Genomic DNA, 17,952 nt, shown 5'->3' with positions numbered 1-17,952 from the left:
GGCAGATGTCTGAGAAAGAAGAGACAAAACTGATGGAATGGGACAGGACAGGACAGGCTTATTGACAGACTGCAGAGCTAAAACTTCTTCCACATTGTTATGATAACTGAAATTTGGTTTTCCCCTTCAAAACTCAGCTGAAACATCACCACCTCCAAGAAGCCCTCTCTACCTTCCGAGGCTGGGTTTTGTACCCCTCTCCTCTGTGCTCCTACAGTCTCTGCTCTCCTCCCACTGTGGTCCTGGGCATTAGCAAAAAGCCCTCCACACATTCCAGTTTCCTGGCTATGATCTCCCTGGTTCTACTCTGCCAACTCAGGGCCCATCATTTCCACTACACTTCCAGGGGTCTTCTAGACAATCCTACATGGCCCTCCTTTGGCCCCTTCCACTCTGGGCTCCAGGTCTTTTTCACCATCAGAGTGCTGGTAAGACTTGATGGGAGGCCCCTGCCTCAGCTTACCCCCTCTTTCTCACCAATCCCCCTTTGTTCAGTCCAGTGGGCACTGGGCTCTATAAACCTTCCCCAGACTCCTCAGACCCCTAAACCCACTCCTGCCTGTCTCAGTAGATAACTGTGCTGCTCATCACAGGGAGAACCTTTTCCTGCTCTCTGCCTCACCTCTCTGGATTTCTTATGTATTTGCCTCAGTGTCCTTCCTTCCCTCCCATCTCCAAAAACAGCAGCCACTCCTCCCTTCAAAGCCAATCCAGGTAACCATTCTATGGGTCTTATCTTCACTTGCCTCCTCCAAGATGCCTTGACCTATTCCATCAGTTATATCTCTTTCTCTCTGCCTTTAGACTGATAGTCTGCCTCTCACACATCCTCCAATATTTTGAAAGTAGCCTGTTATGGGCTGAATGTTTGTGTTCCTTCCCCCGACCCTCAAATTTATATGTGGAAGCCCTAACCCCTAATATAATGGTTTTTGAAAATGAAGCCTTTGAGAGGTTATTAGATTTAGATGACGTCATGAGATTGGGCCCCCCATAATGGCACTAGTGTCCTTATAAGAAGAGAGAGCAGAGTTCTTTCTCTTTTCCAGTGAGAACACAGCAAGAAAATAGCTGTCTACAAAACCAGGAAGAGGGGTCTCACCAGAAACTATTGCTAAATCTGCTGGCACCTCGATCTTGGACTTTCCAGCCTCCAGAATTGTGAGAAGTCTATATCTGTTGTTTAAGCTCCCAAATCTGTGGTATTTCATTGTGGTAGTGTTAGGTAGCAGCCAGCAATGAGCGGCCAGAGGGGAAATAAAGCTGGGCCCTCACCCAGTGCAGTCTAATGAAGAACTTAAAACAGGAGGCTAGAAACAAAAGAAAGACATGTCTCACCAGTTGATTCAGCAGTCCCGAGCTCAGTCCGATAAGATTGCCAGGCGTTCCAAACATCACAAGCAAAACTATGATAGCACAGGAGGAGGGGAGCCCTTGAAATTTTATGTATCGTTTCCACTAGCTGGGAAAGAAAGCCTTTGTAACAATTTCACTGGCTGGGAAAGAAAGCCTTTGTGACTGTATATTAATCCCAAAGTCTGAAAGGGGGAGGAGAAGGAGGGGGAACCTAAAAACTGGCTAAAATATATAACCCCTAAACCCCAATAGTTGGGGCACTCAGATTAGCTGGGTGCCCACTTGCAGCTTCGGGTTCAAGTGTATAGAACAAACTTACTAACAACTTGATATCCTCTATACGTGGGGCATTCAGACTAGCTGGGTGCCTGCCTGTAGTTTTGTGCTCATGTGTATTTCATAAATAAACATATCATTTCCACTATATGTGTTTCTCACTCACCTGAATTCGTCTCTTGCAAGCAGGGAAAGAACTGAGGAGGGGGAGGCCCCTGACTCAGGTCTCCTGGTAGCAGCAGCCCAAGCTGACTGAGGCATACATACTCTCTACACTCTGCATTCCTTCGGCCTTTTCCTGGCCTTCCTTATTCCTTGACTTGGTCTCATTTCACCCCCCTCTTACCACTTCAAGGGAACTGCTTTAGCCAAGGCCATTGACCACATTCTTACTTCCAGAGCCCCTCCTTTTCCCACTCGACACCACTGACTGCAGTCTCTTTCTTGACCACATAGCAGTCAAAGCCCAGACATTTCATCGCCATCAAGTGGACAAAAACTAAAAAGTCAGATAATAGCAAGTGTTGGTGAAAATGGGAGTGACAGGAATGCTATACATCGCTGGTAGGAGAGGATCAATTCACTGTGGAGAGCAATTTGACAAACTCGTAATTCAGAGATGCTCATATCACACTGCCCAGTTTTTCCCTTTGTTGTAGGCAGAATAATGGCCCCCAAAGATGTCCACATCCTAATCCTGGAACCTGTGAATATGTTATCTTTCATGGAAAAAAAAAATGTAGATGTTATTAAGTCAAGGATCTTGAGATGGAGAGATTATCCATACAATGTAATCACAAGGGTCCTTATAAAAGGAAGGCATGATGACAACACATTCACAACTACTAACAACTGAAACTAAAAATTAAAAACAAAATTCAACTAAGCAAACCAGAATAGGAACAGAATCATAGGTGTCAGAATCATCGGAGGGTTATCAGCTGGGAGGAGGGAGGGGGAGAAATGGGGAAATGCTGCAGGGACTAAGAAGCATAATTGGTTGGTACAAAATAGACAGAGAGAAGTTAAGAATAATATAGGAAAGGGTGAAGCCAAAGATCTTATATGCAAAACCCATGGACATGAACTAAGGGGGGTGGGATTGGGGGTACTGGGCAGAGGGGAGCAAAGGGGAAAAAAATGGGACTACTGTAACAACATAATCAATGAAATATACTTAAAAGAAAAAAGGAAAGCATGAGAGTCAGAATCAGAGAAGATGTGACAATGGAAGCAAAGGGTCAGAGTCAGAGAAATTTGAAAACACTTTATTGCTGGCTTTGAAGATGCAATAAGGAACCACAAGCCAAGAAGTGCAGGTGGCTTCTAGATGCCAAAACACTCCAGGAAATAGATTCTCCCCTAGAGACCCAGAGGGACTGTGACCCTGCCAAAACCTTCACTTCAGCCCAGTGAAACCCATTCAGACTTATGATATCCAGAACTGTAAGATAATAGATTTATGTTGTTTTAAGCCACTAGTGTTGTGCTAATTTGTAACAGCAGTCATAGGAGACTAATACAAACTCCTAGGAACTTCCACTCTCTAAGACCAGGAGACCTGAGCAAGAATGTTCATAGCAGGTCGACTTGTAAGAACAAAAAACTAGAAGCAACCCAAATGTCCAATCCCAGGATAGTGACAGAGGAACTGGTGTACCTTTATACAATGGAATACTTCATACTCTACAGCAATAGAAATGAACAGAGTACAGATGCACATGTCAACTTGGATGAACACAAACAACACTGAATGAAAAAGGCAGCCTCAGAGGGGTACATTCAGTATAATATGTTTATATAAAGCTTAAAGACATGCAAAACTACACTTAATATTGCTTGGAGATACATACAAAATAATAAAAGTATGGGAACAATAAATACCAAATTCAGGAGCATGGTTGTATGGTAGAAGAGGGATGGGATCAGAGATGAGATGGAGGAGACTTCAATGGCATAGAGAGAGAGAATTTGAGTTCTTAAGCTGAGTTACACTTTTGGTAAGTCTGAGAACTTATATATAAAATTAAGAATTATTTTAGGGTCCATTTTTAGAACTTAGCTTTGAAGTCAGACAGACCTGGGTCCCATTCTGAGCTCTGCCACTTCCTATGTGACCAAAAGCAAATCCATTAGTTATATCATCTGTACAATGAGAAGTTGAAGGATTAGGTGACTTTATATAAGCATCTAGCATGGTGACTGGTTCTAGTCTGCTCCAAAATCAGTAGCTGCAGTGGGTTTATCTTTCTGGAAAGGCTCCCTTGGTTTGTAACTAATGGAGGAACTACTACATTCCAGGAAATTCCAAGAGCTGACTGTGCAAAGGGGACACTTTGCCTCTGTGGTTCTCCTCCTTGCTTCAGTCTTAAATTAATTGTTCTCCAAGGATCCAATCCCCATCCCCTTTAAAATGTCAACTTTATTGATATATAATTCACATGCCATAGAATTCAACAATTTATATTGTACGATTCAGTGGTTTTTGGTATATTCACAGAGTTGTGCAAACATAGGCACAATCAATTTTAGAACGTTTTTCATCACCCCCAAAAGAAACTCTGTACTCATTAGCAGTCACTCCCATTTGCCCAATTCCACCACCACTACCACCCTCAGCCCTAGGCAATCACTAACGTACTTTCTGTGTCTATAGACTTGCTCATGCTGGACATTTCATACCAATGGAATATTATAATATGTGGTCTTTCTTGACTGGCTTTATCATTTAACATAATGTTTTCAAAATATGTTCATATTGTAGCATCTATTAATAAATGATTCCTTTTGCTTTTTAATATGTTTATTTATTTTAGAAAGACAGGAAAGGAGAGAGAGAGAGAGAGAGAGAGAGAGAGAGAGAGAGAGAGAGAGAGAGAGAAACATCGATGCAAGAGAGAAATATAGACTGGCTGCCTGGCATACACACCTCAACTGGGGATCTAACCCAAAACCCAGGTTTGTGCCCTGATGGAAAATGGAACCCACAATGTTTTGGTGTACAGGACAACACTCCACCCAGCTAAGCCACACTGGCCAGGGCCCTTTTGATTTTTTTGTAGTAAAATATATATGACATAAAATTTACCATTTTAATCATTTGCAAGTATACAGTTTTGTGACATCAAGTACATTCACATTGTGCAGCCATCATCATCATTCAGCTTCAGAACTCTTTTCATTTTCCAAAACTGAAACTCTGTATCCATTAAACAATAACTCCCCATTCTCCCCCCCCGCCAGCCTCCACCATTCTATTTTCTGTCTCTATGAATTTGACTACTCTATATAGCTCATATAAGTGGAATCATACAGTATTTGTCCTTTTGTGACTGGCTTATTTCACTTAGCATAATGTTCTTAAGCTTTATCCATGTTGTAGCAGGTGTCAGAATTTCCTTCTTTTTTAAGGCTGAATAATTTTGCATCATATATATAGACCACAATTTGTTCATTCATAGGATGATGAACATTAGGATTGTTTCCACTTTTTTAAAGAAGATTTTATTTACCATATTTAGTTTTAGAGAGAGTGGAAGGGAAGGAGAAAGAGAGGAAGAGAAATATCAATGTGTGGTTGCTTCTCACCCACTCACAACTGGAGACCTGGCCTGCAACCCAGGCATATGCCCTAACTGGGAATCGAACCAGTGATCCTTTGGTTCATAGGCTGGCGCTCAATCCACTGAGCCACTCCAGCCAGGGCTGTTTCCACTTTTTGACTATTATAAATAATGTCACTAAGAACATTCACATTACAACTTTTGTGTGACATTTATTTTTCTCTTGGTTATATACCAAAGAGTGGATGTATGATAAACTCTATGTTTAACCATTTTTGAGGAAATGCCTGACTATTTTCCAAAGTAACTGCATCAATGTACAATGCATGAGAATTCCAACTTTTTCACCATCACTAGTTATTGTCTATCTTTTTTTGTATAGCTATCCTAGTGGGTGTAAAGTGGAATCTCATAATTTTGATTTGTACTTCTCAAATGACTAATGATGTTGAGCATCTTTTCACTTGCTATCATTCATTTTTATATGATCTTCGGAGAAATGTCTGTTCAGATCCTTTGCTCATTTTTCAGCCAGATATTTGTCTTTTTATTGTTGAGTCATTCGAGTTCTTCATGTAGTCTGATAAGCAGTACTTTATTAGATATATGATTTGTAATTTTCTCATTCTGTAGGTTGTCTTTTCTCTTTCTCAATGGTGTCCTTGGAAGTACAAAAGATTTTTAGCCCTGGCTGGTGTGGCTCAGTGGATTAAGCTCTGGCCTGTGAACCAAAGGGTCACTGGTTTGGTTCCCGTCAGGGCGCATGCCTGGCTTGTGGGCCAGGTCCCCAGTTGGGGGTGCATGAGAGGCAGCCACACACTGATGTTTCTCTTCCTCTCTTTCTCCCTTCCTTCCCCTCTCTCTAAAAATAAATAAAAATAAAATCTTTTAAAAAGAGTTTTTATTTTGATGAAGTCCAATTTACCTTATTTTTTATATTTTTAAGAAAGAAAGTAAAAATAGAATCATACAGTGTATACTATTCACCCAGAATAATATTTTGATTTCTCATCAGGTGTTCCTTTTCATTGCAGTACGGTGTTCCAAAGTATGGAATTCCATTGTAGTATTTGCATTGTATGGATATAACATAATTTGTTTATCCATTCACCTGTTGATGTACATTTTGATTATTTCCAATTTCTTTCTTTTTTTTTTTTTCAAACAGATGTTTTTATTTCACTTGGGTCAACACCTAGGAATACAATTGATTGCTGGATTGTATGTTAAGTGTGTGTTTAACTTAAAATGGGAAAACCATTTTCCACAGTGGTTGTACCATTTTACAGTCCCACAAGCAACCTGTGAGAATTCCAGTTGCTCTGCACCCTCACCAGCACTAGGTATTGTTTTATTTTAGCCATTCTAATAGGTGTCCAGTAGTGGTGAAGAGGTTTCTCAGTCATCTTGGCTAATTAATTGGTGGTGGGCTTTCACCAATAAAGATGCTAGGAGCACTTGTGTACAAGTCTTTGCATGGACATATCATTTCATTTCTGTTTACTAAAAACCTAGGAGTGAAATGCCTAGGTCAGATGACAGTTATGTGTTTAACATATTAAAAAACTGTCAGCTTTCCAAACTGTTTTAACATCCTGACCACAGTGTATCCATTCCAGTTGCTCTTCATCCTTATCAACATTTTATATGGTCGGTCTTTTTCATTTTAGCCATTCTAACAGGTGTGTAGTTCCTTTGTTTTGTTAACATAGTTTTATTATGTAGACATATGCATCTAAATAATATAGTTATTGTAGCTGTTTTTGGACCTCATAGAAAGTGAAGGCTCTGACTTGAGCCATCTTGCCTTCCTGCTGAGGGGACAGCCTCCTACCATATTATGATAATGCTCACACCAGCACAGGGCTAGACACACAGGAGGCATCTATCCAGGCTGAAGGAACAAGCAGACTGACACTATCAGCTGCCTCAGAGCTCTGCCACGTGCCTTGTCACAGGCTCAGACCTTACCTGCCAACCTGAGGACAGTAGCCTGCTGGTCGTCATCCATTGGCAATCCTTCAATGTAGTATCTCCCAACTCTGCGCACAGTCTCCCTTTTACACCCTTATTTGGTTTAGGGGTCAGCATCTGCCAGGTGCTCAGGCTCAAACCAGGAAAGCCTCCTGAACCCTCCGCCTTTCTCACCCTTAAATCTTCCATCTGTTTCCAAGTCCTCTTCATGCAATTCTGCCTGACATTTACAGCACGTTATCTTATTTCAGGTCCTGTTCTGTGTCTGGATCCAGAGTTGAATGAGACCCAAGCCATTTGGAGAAGCACATGCAGAAATCACAGCAACAATCTGCCCTTCACTCCACAAGTCCTCCAACCATCTTTCCAGTGAGTCTTGCGGTCCTCACCCAGCTCAGGCAGCCCGGCCATTCGGGCTGAGGCACCCACCCCGTATGGACCCAGGCTCTCCTCTGCAGTGCTTCTTCCTTGCTGCAGCCCCAGCAAACCTAGGTAGTCCTCCGTTGGCCTAATACTCTTCCATGGCTTCTTGTCCTCCCCTGGATGGAGTCCACATTTCTTTGTTTGACGCCTGTGCTTTTACCTGATTCTCTTTTTTTTTTCTCCCCCAGATCTGATATTTGACATATAGGTCCCCCTCCAGTCAAGCCAGACTCTTGACTATTTCCCAACTTTTTGCTGCATTTCCACATCTCCCCTGTTTTTGCCCAAGATGTCCCTCCACCTAGAAAGCCCTTCCTCCCAATGCCTTGTCCTGAAGCTCTTGAAGAACTGACCTTTTTGGCCTAGCACACACCTCCTCCTCCTCCACAGGCCAAATCAGTCCTCCTTCCTGGCACACTCTTTCGCAGCCCTGATCTCAGCCTGACCTGTATTAGAGTCATTAAAGACTCACCTGTCCCCCGCTGTTAGACTAGAGGTCCCCTGAGAGCAGTCCCAACCTCCAGTGCAGTATCTATTTACACAGCAGGTGCAGGGCCAGGACACCTGGACTCAAATTCCACCGCTGCCACCTGCCACCTCTATGAACCTCAGAAAAATCACATAACCTCTCTGTGCTTCTGTTTCTTCATCTATAAAATGGGAGAAAACCCCATCCCATCTGCTCATCAAAGGAATTTGGTGCATTAACACATACAAAGGGTTTAGGAGGTGTAGGTGGAGCCCTGGCAAGGAGCCAATGCCTGGCAGGTGTTAGCTAGAAGGGTTAGTGATTTGTTGAATTGACAGACCCTGCCCTCACTCTAAAGTATCTTCATGTAAAGGGGTAGATATTTTCTACTGATCTTCAGGGAACTTTCTTAAATGAAGGAAAACCCATGCCACCCCAGCTTCCCTTGGGGAAAGGAGAGCCACCCGCCAGGGGCCATCTAACCCTTCTTTCTGAGCATCAAAGTAACCATGAACATCTTCCTCCTGTAGGAAGCCTTCTAGGATTGGATTTCCTTAAGGAACTTCTTCCCTTGGCCTTTCTCTGATGTGAAGGCATTATGACCACAATCATCACCCCTACCTTGCTCCCCATCTTCACCTTGTTCTCCTCTTATTCTGCAAGAGATGCAAATACCTTCAGACCAATTTCAGCTCAGCTTGAGGTTTTTCACAGGTTGTAGCTAGAGCTAAGAGGGACCCTGGAGAGAGAACTTCTTGTCCAAACTTCCCTACCTCTCCTGTTCTACATATGGATTGGGTAAATCCAGGATGCTCAGTTAAATTTGAAATTTAGATAACATTATGAATAATCTTGTAGTATAATTTGCCCCAAATATTACATGAGGTTTAATTATACATAAAATTTTTGTTGTTTTCCAAAATTCAAATTTAACTGAGCATTCTGGATTTTTATTTGCTAAATACGGCAACACTGTGTATGGGGAAACTAAGGTCACAGGAAATGGGGTAAGTACTTTGCACAGTTGCAGAGCCATTTAGTGGCAAGACCAGAGCTATAACCCAGGGCCTTACCCACACACACAAACAAATATACATGCACACACATGCACACACACCTCTGATTTCCTTCTCTGGCTCCCAGGCTTTACATACACACACAAATACACAAAAGTACACACACACACATGCACACATGCCTCTGATTTCATTCTCTGACTCCTGGTTCTGACTGTGAGCAGGACTGAGATCCAATAATGAGAGACCAATGAAAGGAAGCTCATGGGGGACAGGTAGAAGCGAGCAAGGAAAGGCCAGGTTGACCCACAGAAACACTCACCAAATATAAGTGGTTTGGAAGGAGTAGGGAATGTCTTCGTTTGCTCTTCTTCTCAAGATGCCCACCCACCTCAGAGCAACGTGAATTTAGGCTGGGACATGAACAGGAACCCAAACAACTCAGGGCCTCTTCTAGGCCCAGCCCAACCCTCCACCCCACCCCCCATATCACAGCCCCCTGCACTCCACTTCCTGCCATCAGCAGGGGACTCCAGGTGTCCTGTTGTCCTTAGCAAGGATCCCTCAAACTCTGATGCCCACCTTCAGCAGCAGAAAGAAAGAGGGAAGCTCATGTGACCAGGAAGAAGCTGTTCATTACCTGGAACATCAACCAACAATGTGTTCTTCCTTCTATTCACCCCAGAGTGCCTGCTCCTGGCCCAGCTCTGCCTTGCCCTACTCCCTCTGCCCCATGGATCCTCTTGGAGCTGGCAGGTAAACCATTCCCCTGAATCCCCCCTTCCCAGGTGAAGCCCGCTTAGCAGGCCCTCCAAGGACTTGCATGTGTCCTTGCTGAACTCTGAGAATCAGAGGTTTGCCCGCTGTTGGCCTGGCCTGGCCTTTCTCTGGGCTGCTACCTGGTGGGTATATAGGGTACTGGTGGACTGAACAGTAAGTCAGGAGGAATGTGAGGACCCAGAACCAAGATCACATGAGAGGAGGTCAGTGCTTTCCTGGAGGTAGGAGAGGGTAAGGGAGGGAAAGTCAGGAAAGGGGTGGGGTTCAGGCAGAGAGAGACCAAGGCTCAAGGATGAGAGTCCAGTTTGGGGTGTTCAGAGAGAGAGAGGGGGCTTAGGAGGAAAGAAGGACTCAGGAGAGAGAAAAGAGGTCAGAAAGAGGGTTCCAGGAGGGAAGGGAATGGGAGCTCAGAGAGGGTAAAGACTCTGTCTGTGTGTGTGTGTGTGTGTGTGTGTGTGTGTGTGTGTGTGTGTGTGTGTCGGGGGAGGGGGAGGAGGCTCATGCAGGGGCAGTGGATTTGAGAAGGAGGAAGTTGCTCAGGGAATATGAAATCAGAAAGAGAGAGGGGGCTTAGAGGCAGGAGGGGGCTCAGAAGGGATCATGGGATGGAGCTGGTGCCCAGGGAATGAATGGGGTTCAGTGAGCTGGCTAGGAGCTCAAGAGAGAGGGAATTTGGGGACTAGAATGAGGTTCAAAGAGGGACTGGGGCTCAGGGAGGTAACTGAGGTTGTCACCAGCTCTGTCTCTGGCCACTTGGGCCTGGCCCCATAGCTGTGGCTCTTCCCTTCTCGAACCCAGCCCACAGTTTGGGAGCCCAGCACCAAGTCCCTGGTGAGAGGAGGGGGTTAGAGGTGAGCAGGTACAAGCAGGTCCCAGATAGGGATTGACAGGCACCTGGGCCCATGGTCCAGGCCATGGCTGCCCCACAGGCTGTCAGCAGGGTGAGCAGCTGCTACTCACGTGCTCAGGAGAGGAGGCATCAGATCAAAGGACGCCCCAAGTGGGCATCAGGGGGGCAGGACGGGCAATGCCCGCGTCCACACCTACTACTGAAAGCAGGGCTGCCGTGCAGTGCAGCATGCAGAGCCCTTTGCCACAGGTGCAGAGGAGACACCTGAGAGCAGCTTCTGCCCTGAGTATCTTTAGGAACCCAGGGGGCTCCATGGCCCTGGTTGGGACCCATCCCACCTGCAAATTGCTCAGAATCCAGGTGAGAGGAGTGGAGGGGATCCGGCGGGTGTAGGAGCCTAGCCTGAGGGGAGTCAGAGCTTCCCCTCTGCTGGATCTCAGTCTTTCTACCTGACAAATGGGGAGGGGTACTTCTAAGGCTCTGCTGGGGGGAAGGGGTTAATAGTCCTCTGGACCCACCCCTTATTCAGGCTCAGCTGCCAGAGGGGACAGAGCCAAGCTCTATCGGAAAGAGGACTTAGGATCAAGAATCCAAGAGTTCATTCTGCCTGCCCTTCCAGGAGCACAGGGTGAGGTGCACACAGGTTCCTGCTGCCTCCTGGGTCCCACTGGCCAGGTTGGGGTCGAGTCATGGTCTAAGGGGCTCTCCATGGAGCTTAGCGTGGGCCCAGGGAAGCAGAAGGGAGGGTCCTGCAGGTGTAGAGAAGAGAAGAACCAGTAGAGAAGCTGGTTCCAGGTGGGCCCTCAGATCAGGGGCAAGGACCCAGAGCTCCCATTGCTGGGCATGGGGAAGTCAGATGTCACAGTGGGACAGGGAAGCCAAGGAGATTCACAGCCACCAGGCTTCCAGCCAACAGGTAGGGGCTAGAGAAGTAGTGAAGGGCTCTCCCACTGTCTGACCGGGGAAGGCCAGGGCTTCCGTATGGCTCCCAGGCGCCCTGCTTCCACCTGTGTCTCCCAAGGCTGCCCTGGTGGGTAGGGAGGCTGTGGTCAGACCTGGGCTGGGTTGGCAGCTTTGGGTTCTTGTCTGTATGTGACTGTGTGACTTTGGACACTTTATTTCCTTTCTCTGAGCCTGACTCTCCTTCTGTGACATGGGGAGGCTTGTTTCTGGGCCACTAGTGTGGACATAGGGACAGAATAAAATGTGACACCAGGATGCTTTGGAGGACAAGGAGGCCCACTCCAAGCAAGGTCCCTCTGGTTCTTTATAAGGCAGATGTTACAAGGTCAGCTTAGGTGGTAGGTGGGGCTGGGGTCTAGCCCAGGCTTTCATCTTGCCCAAGTTCTCTTCTGATTCTCAGCATCTGGCCTGCTCTGTCTCCTGCCCAGGCCCCAGATCCAGGGCAAGGCTCGGAACATGACCCTGGGAACCTCAGGCTGGGAAGCTGAACAGTGGGCACAGACAGGCCCACCCAAAGAGGCTCAACTCCTCAGCCTAAGGCAGCTTCTGGGGGAGTGAGGAGATTCCAGCTGCAGAGCTCAGAGCTGTGGAAACCAGGAGATCCCCTCTCCTGAAAGGATGAGCCTTCTCACTTGTACCCTGCCCCCCATCCCAACACACACTAAGGACACAATCTGCCACCTGCCAGGGCTCAGTTTGGAACTGTGCTTAAGGCTCAGGCTAAAATCAAGACTCAACCTGGACCCAGGTGAGAAGGTCACTGAGTTCTGGGGGCAGGTCTTCACCTGGGGTCTCGGAGTGCTATGAATGAAATCTTCTAGCCTATATTTGAGCAGCACTGCAGAAGCGGCATTGTAAACTGAGGTGGAAGGCATGATGAGCTTGGACAAACTGCAGAGTAAAATGGAAGCAGGAGGGGGTGTGCTTCTGAGGCTCCCACAGAGCACACCTGCCCAGAGGCTCACACTCCCTTCAAGCAGACATCCTCCCTGGGGCCTCCCTCTGAGGCTGCTCCTGACCTTGCTGCTGGTCCTGTGGTGGGCAATGGTGGGTTCAGCCTGTGCTGGAGCTGTTGGGCTGCGAAGGGCCCTCCTTAGCCCAGCTCTCACATCCTGGTCAAGGCCAAAGAAGGGATTTTGGCTTGGATCTTAAGTAGAGGAGGAGGAGAGGGGATTTCCTCAGACTCAGGGTAGGTGAGAAGGGAAGGAGGAACTGAAATTTACTGTGCACCAACTGTGTGTCAGGCACTGTGCGGAGCTTTTCTGTCATTGTTTCCTTTTTCCTGATAAACTAAGAGGGAAAGGATATCTCTCCACTTTACAGAAGAGGAAACAGAGGCCCAGAGAGGTCAAGGCACTGGCTGAAGGTCACACAGCCTGGAAATGGCAGGGCTAGGATTCAAACCCAAGCAGCCAGATTTCTAAGCTCTTGGTTCTGCTCTCACTGCTGCCTCTGACTCAACCACAGATAACCCTGTCTCTTCCGGGACTCACTGTGCTTATCTGTAACCTGGGTCTACTAAGCAAGCTTGCCTGGACTGGCTTTTGGGAATATCACACAGGGAAGATGTACTCCTGCGTGCTCATGGTTGTCAACATGACCTGTGCCCACCTCCATCACCTGCCTTTCCTACTCCTGAGCTTCAGGGGCAAGGCAGCTCATGTAGGCTTTCCTCTTTGAGGTAGAGCAAGCTGATCTTGGGTAGGGGGCTACCAACAGGGCAGGAAGGAACAGAACATTCCCAGGGCAGAGCTTGGCACTGATAAATAAGTGACGCATCCCCCCTGACTGGCCCTGACATATGAGACAGGCTGGCAAGTGGGTGGGTGGGCAGGTGACGGTCAGCTCTGCCCTGCCCAGAATTTCTGCCGCCACCCTGCCACTGGGTAGTTCTGGGATTCATATTGGCTCTTGCCCCACACAAAACTCCATCAGCTCTGTGACTCTGGGTGAGAAATACACCTCTCTGGGACCCTTTCCATGTTAGTCTACCAGCCTGATGCCCTATTGGGGGCTGGTGTCACACAACAGGAGCAGTGTTGGGCACCACAGTCCACACCCGGTCCCCCATGCCTCTGTGCAGGGAGTCCTAGATGTCAGGCATCGTCTGACCCCAATGGTCCAGGCAGACAGGGGCCTAGAGCAGCTAGGGAGCCCCCAGCTTTGACCATCATTTCACCCCCTCCAAGGTATCCCACATTCTACTCCCCTGGGACTGAATGAACAGCCAGGCACAGACCCCACCCTGGCACATTGAAGTGGCCAGGAATGCCATTCAGGCACAAAGAAGGATGCTGTGCTGCCAGGCACACCCGCTCTGCAGCCCTCCGTTTCCTCATCTGCAGAAAAGGTGGATAACACAGTGGGACCTGCTCTGCCTCTCTTGGCTCTCTCTCATGAGACTTCAGACGTGCAGTGTGGAGGACCCAGAGATGGGAGGCAGCAGACCTAGCTTGGTCACAGACACAACATGCCGGGTGGTCTGAGACAAGCCCCTGGTCCAAACTGAACCCCAGTTTCCCCTCTGAGTAATGGGAAGCCTGTTGCCCTTGCTGACTTCCATTGCTCATTCAGGTCCCAATATGCCAAACCCCTAGGTAGTGGATATGAGTCCTGAGCAGCCAGTGTGACCCTAATCCTCATGTCCCCTCCTGGAGAGCAGAGGGAGCTGGTCTTGTCGGTCCCCGGTTGTCTCCTCTGTGCTAGCTGCTCCCTCTACCCTTGTAACTTCCCTTTAGCTCAGTCTTGGGTGGGTTCACCTGGCATGTGACATCTGAGCCCTTAAGTCAGCCTTAATTCATTTGCTCTGAGCAGCCCAATGGAACAGACACACTTTGGCTCTGTCACTAGACACAACTAGGTTTAAATCTGGGCTATGCTATCATAAACTGTATGACATGGGATCACTATCCTACTCTCTACCATATGTTTACTATGTGGGAAGAACGAACAAACAAACACAACTCCCTGATCTGAGCAGATGTGCTCTGTAAAGTGGAGACCGCCAGCCTATGTGACAAGTGGTTTAGTGGGTTGATTAGACATGACAAACAATATACAGGGCCTGGCAGCCCACTGGGATGCCTGGTTGTGGGACAATGGCAACTAAAGACCAATGTATTTGGTCTTTATCCCTGGTTCCTGGTGCACACTCCTAAAACCCTTGGAATCTCCAGAGTAATAAGAGTGTCTTTTGCATGCTAATGGTGGCTGGGGCTCCTAATAGTTTCAAGACCAGAGCTGGTCACCGGGAAGATCAGGCATGCTTAGCCGGCTGGAACTAGCAGTCCACACCCCAGCTCCTGGGAAGAGCAAGGGGCTGGAGTTTGAGTTCAATCACCAACAGCCAATGATTTAATCAGCCGTGCCTACATAGAAAAAGGTCCATAAAAACTTCTTAATGAAGAAGTTCAGACCGCTTCTGGGTTGGTGAGTACATTGTGGTGCTGAGAGGGTGACGCACCTGGAGAGGGCATGGAAGCCCCATGCATCCCTCCCCCCATACCTTGCTTGCCTTATGCATTGTTTCCATTCGGCTTTTCTGATTTGTGCCCTTTATGATAAACTGGTAAATGGAAATAAAGTGCACCTTCCCCTTCCCCGGTGTCTGGTCAGCCAAACAGGGAGCCTTTTCTGTTGCTTGGATAGCTCTGATCTCTGGAAAGAGAGGAGGGTGTCCCCATGCCATCATCTACTGCACTATCTTTTTTTTCTTAACTTTTAAAAAATATTGATTTGAGAGAGAGAGAAATCAATTTGTTGTTTCACTTATTCATGAACTTATTTATTAATTCATTAGTTGCTTCCTATATGTGCCCTGACCAGGGATTGAACCCACAAACTTGGAGTATTGGGATAATGCTTTAAGCAATTGAGCTACCCAGCCAAGGCTTCTTTACTTTTTTGGAGATTTTTTTTCTAGTTTTAAAAATAATACGCAGGTATTATGCAACTGGTGTGGTTCAGGCCTGTGAACCAAAGGTTTGCTGGTTCTATTCCCAGTCAGGGCACATGCCTGGGTCACATGCCAGGTCCCCAGCTGGGGGTGTGCAACAGGCAATCAGTTGATGTATCTCTCATGCACAATGATGTTTCTTTCCCTCTTTCTCCCTCCCTTTCCCTCTCTCTAAAAAATAATAAATAAATAAAATCTTTTTAAAAAATAAAATTTATAGAAATTTGCTAAGTGAATGTTTCATATACCCACCCACCAAAAGACCACCAATGTAATAGTTTGATGCCTTCACTTTTCATATGTGAATGTTTACTATTAGTTTTTACTCAAATGGGATCACACTTCACATATTGTGACTTATTTTTTAATCAGCATTACGTCTTAATTACCTTTTCCTATTTCTGTACATATAAGGTATTAGTGGCTAGCATTTACTAAGCACTTGGCAGGTATTAATTCATTTAATCCTCATAAAAACTGTAAGAGGTAGATACTATTATTATCCCCATTTTACAGATAAGGTTGTTAACAGCTATATAGTATTCCACTGTAGGGATCTATAAAGATTTATTCAATCATTCTCCCATTTCTCAGTATTATTAACAGTACTGTAAGAAACATCCTTTCACATCTTTGCACACATATGGAAATATTTTTATAGGACAAATTCCTGTAGTTGAGCTTGGATCAAAGAGTTCTAACATTTTTGGAGTAATAGATTTTGCCAAATGGCCCTCCCAAAGTATAATTCCAAATGTAAGCCGTGACACCATAAAAGTCCTAGAGGAAAACATAGGCAAGAAAATATCAGATATCTCACATAACAATCTCTTCATGGATACATCTCCTAAAGCAAGAGAAATAAAGGAAAAAATAAATAAATGGGATTACATCAAACTGAAGAGTTTCTGCTCAGCAAAAGAAAACATCAACAAGATGAAAAGGAAACCAACCATATGGGAAAACATATTTTCCAATGACATCACAGACAGGGGACTGATTTCCAAAATATATAAAGAGCTGATACGACTCAACATCAAGAAAACAAACAACCCAATTAAAAAATGGGCAAGGGACCTGAACAAACACTTCTCCGAAGAGGACATACAGAAGGTCCATAGACACATGAAAAAATGCTCAACATCATTAGCCATCAAGGAGATGCAAATAAAAACCACAATGAGATACCATTTTACACCAGTCAGAATGGCCATCATCAACAAATCAACAAGCAACAAGTGCTGGCGAGGATGTGGAGAAACGGGAACCCTACTGCACTGTTGCTGGGAATGCAAACTGGTGCAGCCACTATGGAGAACAGTATGGAATTACCTCAAAAGATTAAAAATGGAACTGCCTTTTGAACCAGCGACTCCACTACTAGGATTATACCCGAAGAATCTTGAAACACCAATTCAAAAGAACTTATGCACTCCTATGTTCATTGCAGCACTGTTTACAATAGCTAAGTGCTGGAAACAACCTAAGTGCCCATCTGTAGATGAGTGGATCAAAAAACTGTGGTACATTTACACAATGGAATACTATGTAGCAGAAAGAAAGAAGGAACTCCTGCCATTTGCAACAACATGGATGGAACTAGAGAGAATTATGCTTAGTGAGATAAGCCAGGCAAAGAAAGAAAAATACCATATGATATCACCTAATACAGGAAACTAAAGAACAACACAAACAAAGGAACTAAATAGAACAAAGAGCAGAATAGCAGTCAATAGGGGGGAGGGGAGAGGGAGAGAAGGGGGATAAGTAAGGGAAGGGTTTAATTAAAGAGCCTGTATAAAAGACTAATGGACATGGACAACGGGGAGGGATATGATTGCGGGAGAGGGGGTGAGTTGGGTGGGGGAGAGAAATTAGGGGAAAAGGGGACAACTGTAATTGAAAAACCAAAATTAAAAAAAAACAAAATAACAAAAAAAAACAAAGTATAATTCCATGTTCCTATCTACCACCAGAGTAGGGAAAAAGCCTGTTGCCTGGCCCGTGTCATTTCTGCCTCATCCTGGCCAGGGATGGGATTTTAAGGCTGCCCAGGAAGCAGTCAAAGTGCTGAAGAAGGGGAAATTTCTGGACAGATAACCCTACCACTCATGCCAAATGCCAGCGTTTTCTTCTCCCCAGTTCTGAGCCTGCACACCACCGGCGCCACTCCCACCGCACCACAGGCTGCACCACAGCGCTCTGTGGGAATGGCTTTCCTCTCCTCTCTACTATTTACCTATACTAGTCAAAAAGTACAGGGTCAGGAATTAGAGCCTTAGATTACTTGCTCTGTGACCTCAACCAAGTGACTTAACTTCTCTGAG

The sequence above is a fragment of the Furipterus horrens genome, unplaced genomic scaffold (assembly GCF_987537825.1).
Source record: "Furipterus horrens unplaced genomic scaffold, mFurHor1.1.pri manual_scaffold_5, whole genome shotgun sequence".
NCBI lineage: Eukaryota > Metazoa > Chordata > Mammalia > Chiroptera > Furipteridae > Furipterus > Furipterus horrens.
The sequence above is the reverse complement of the archived record's forward strand: the minus strand, read 5'-3'. Positions refer to the sequence as shown.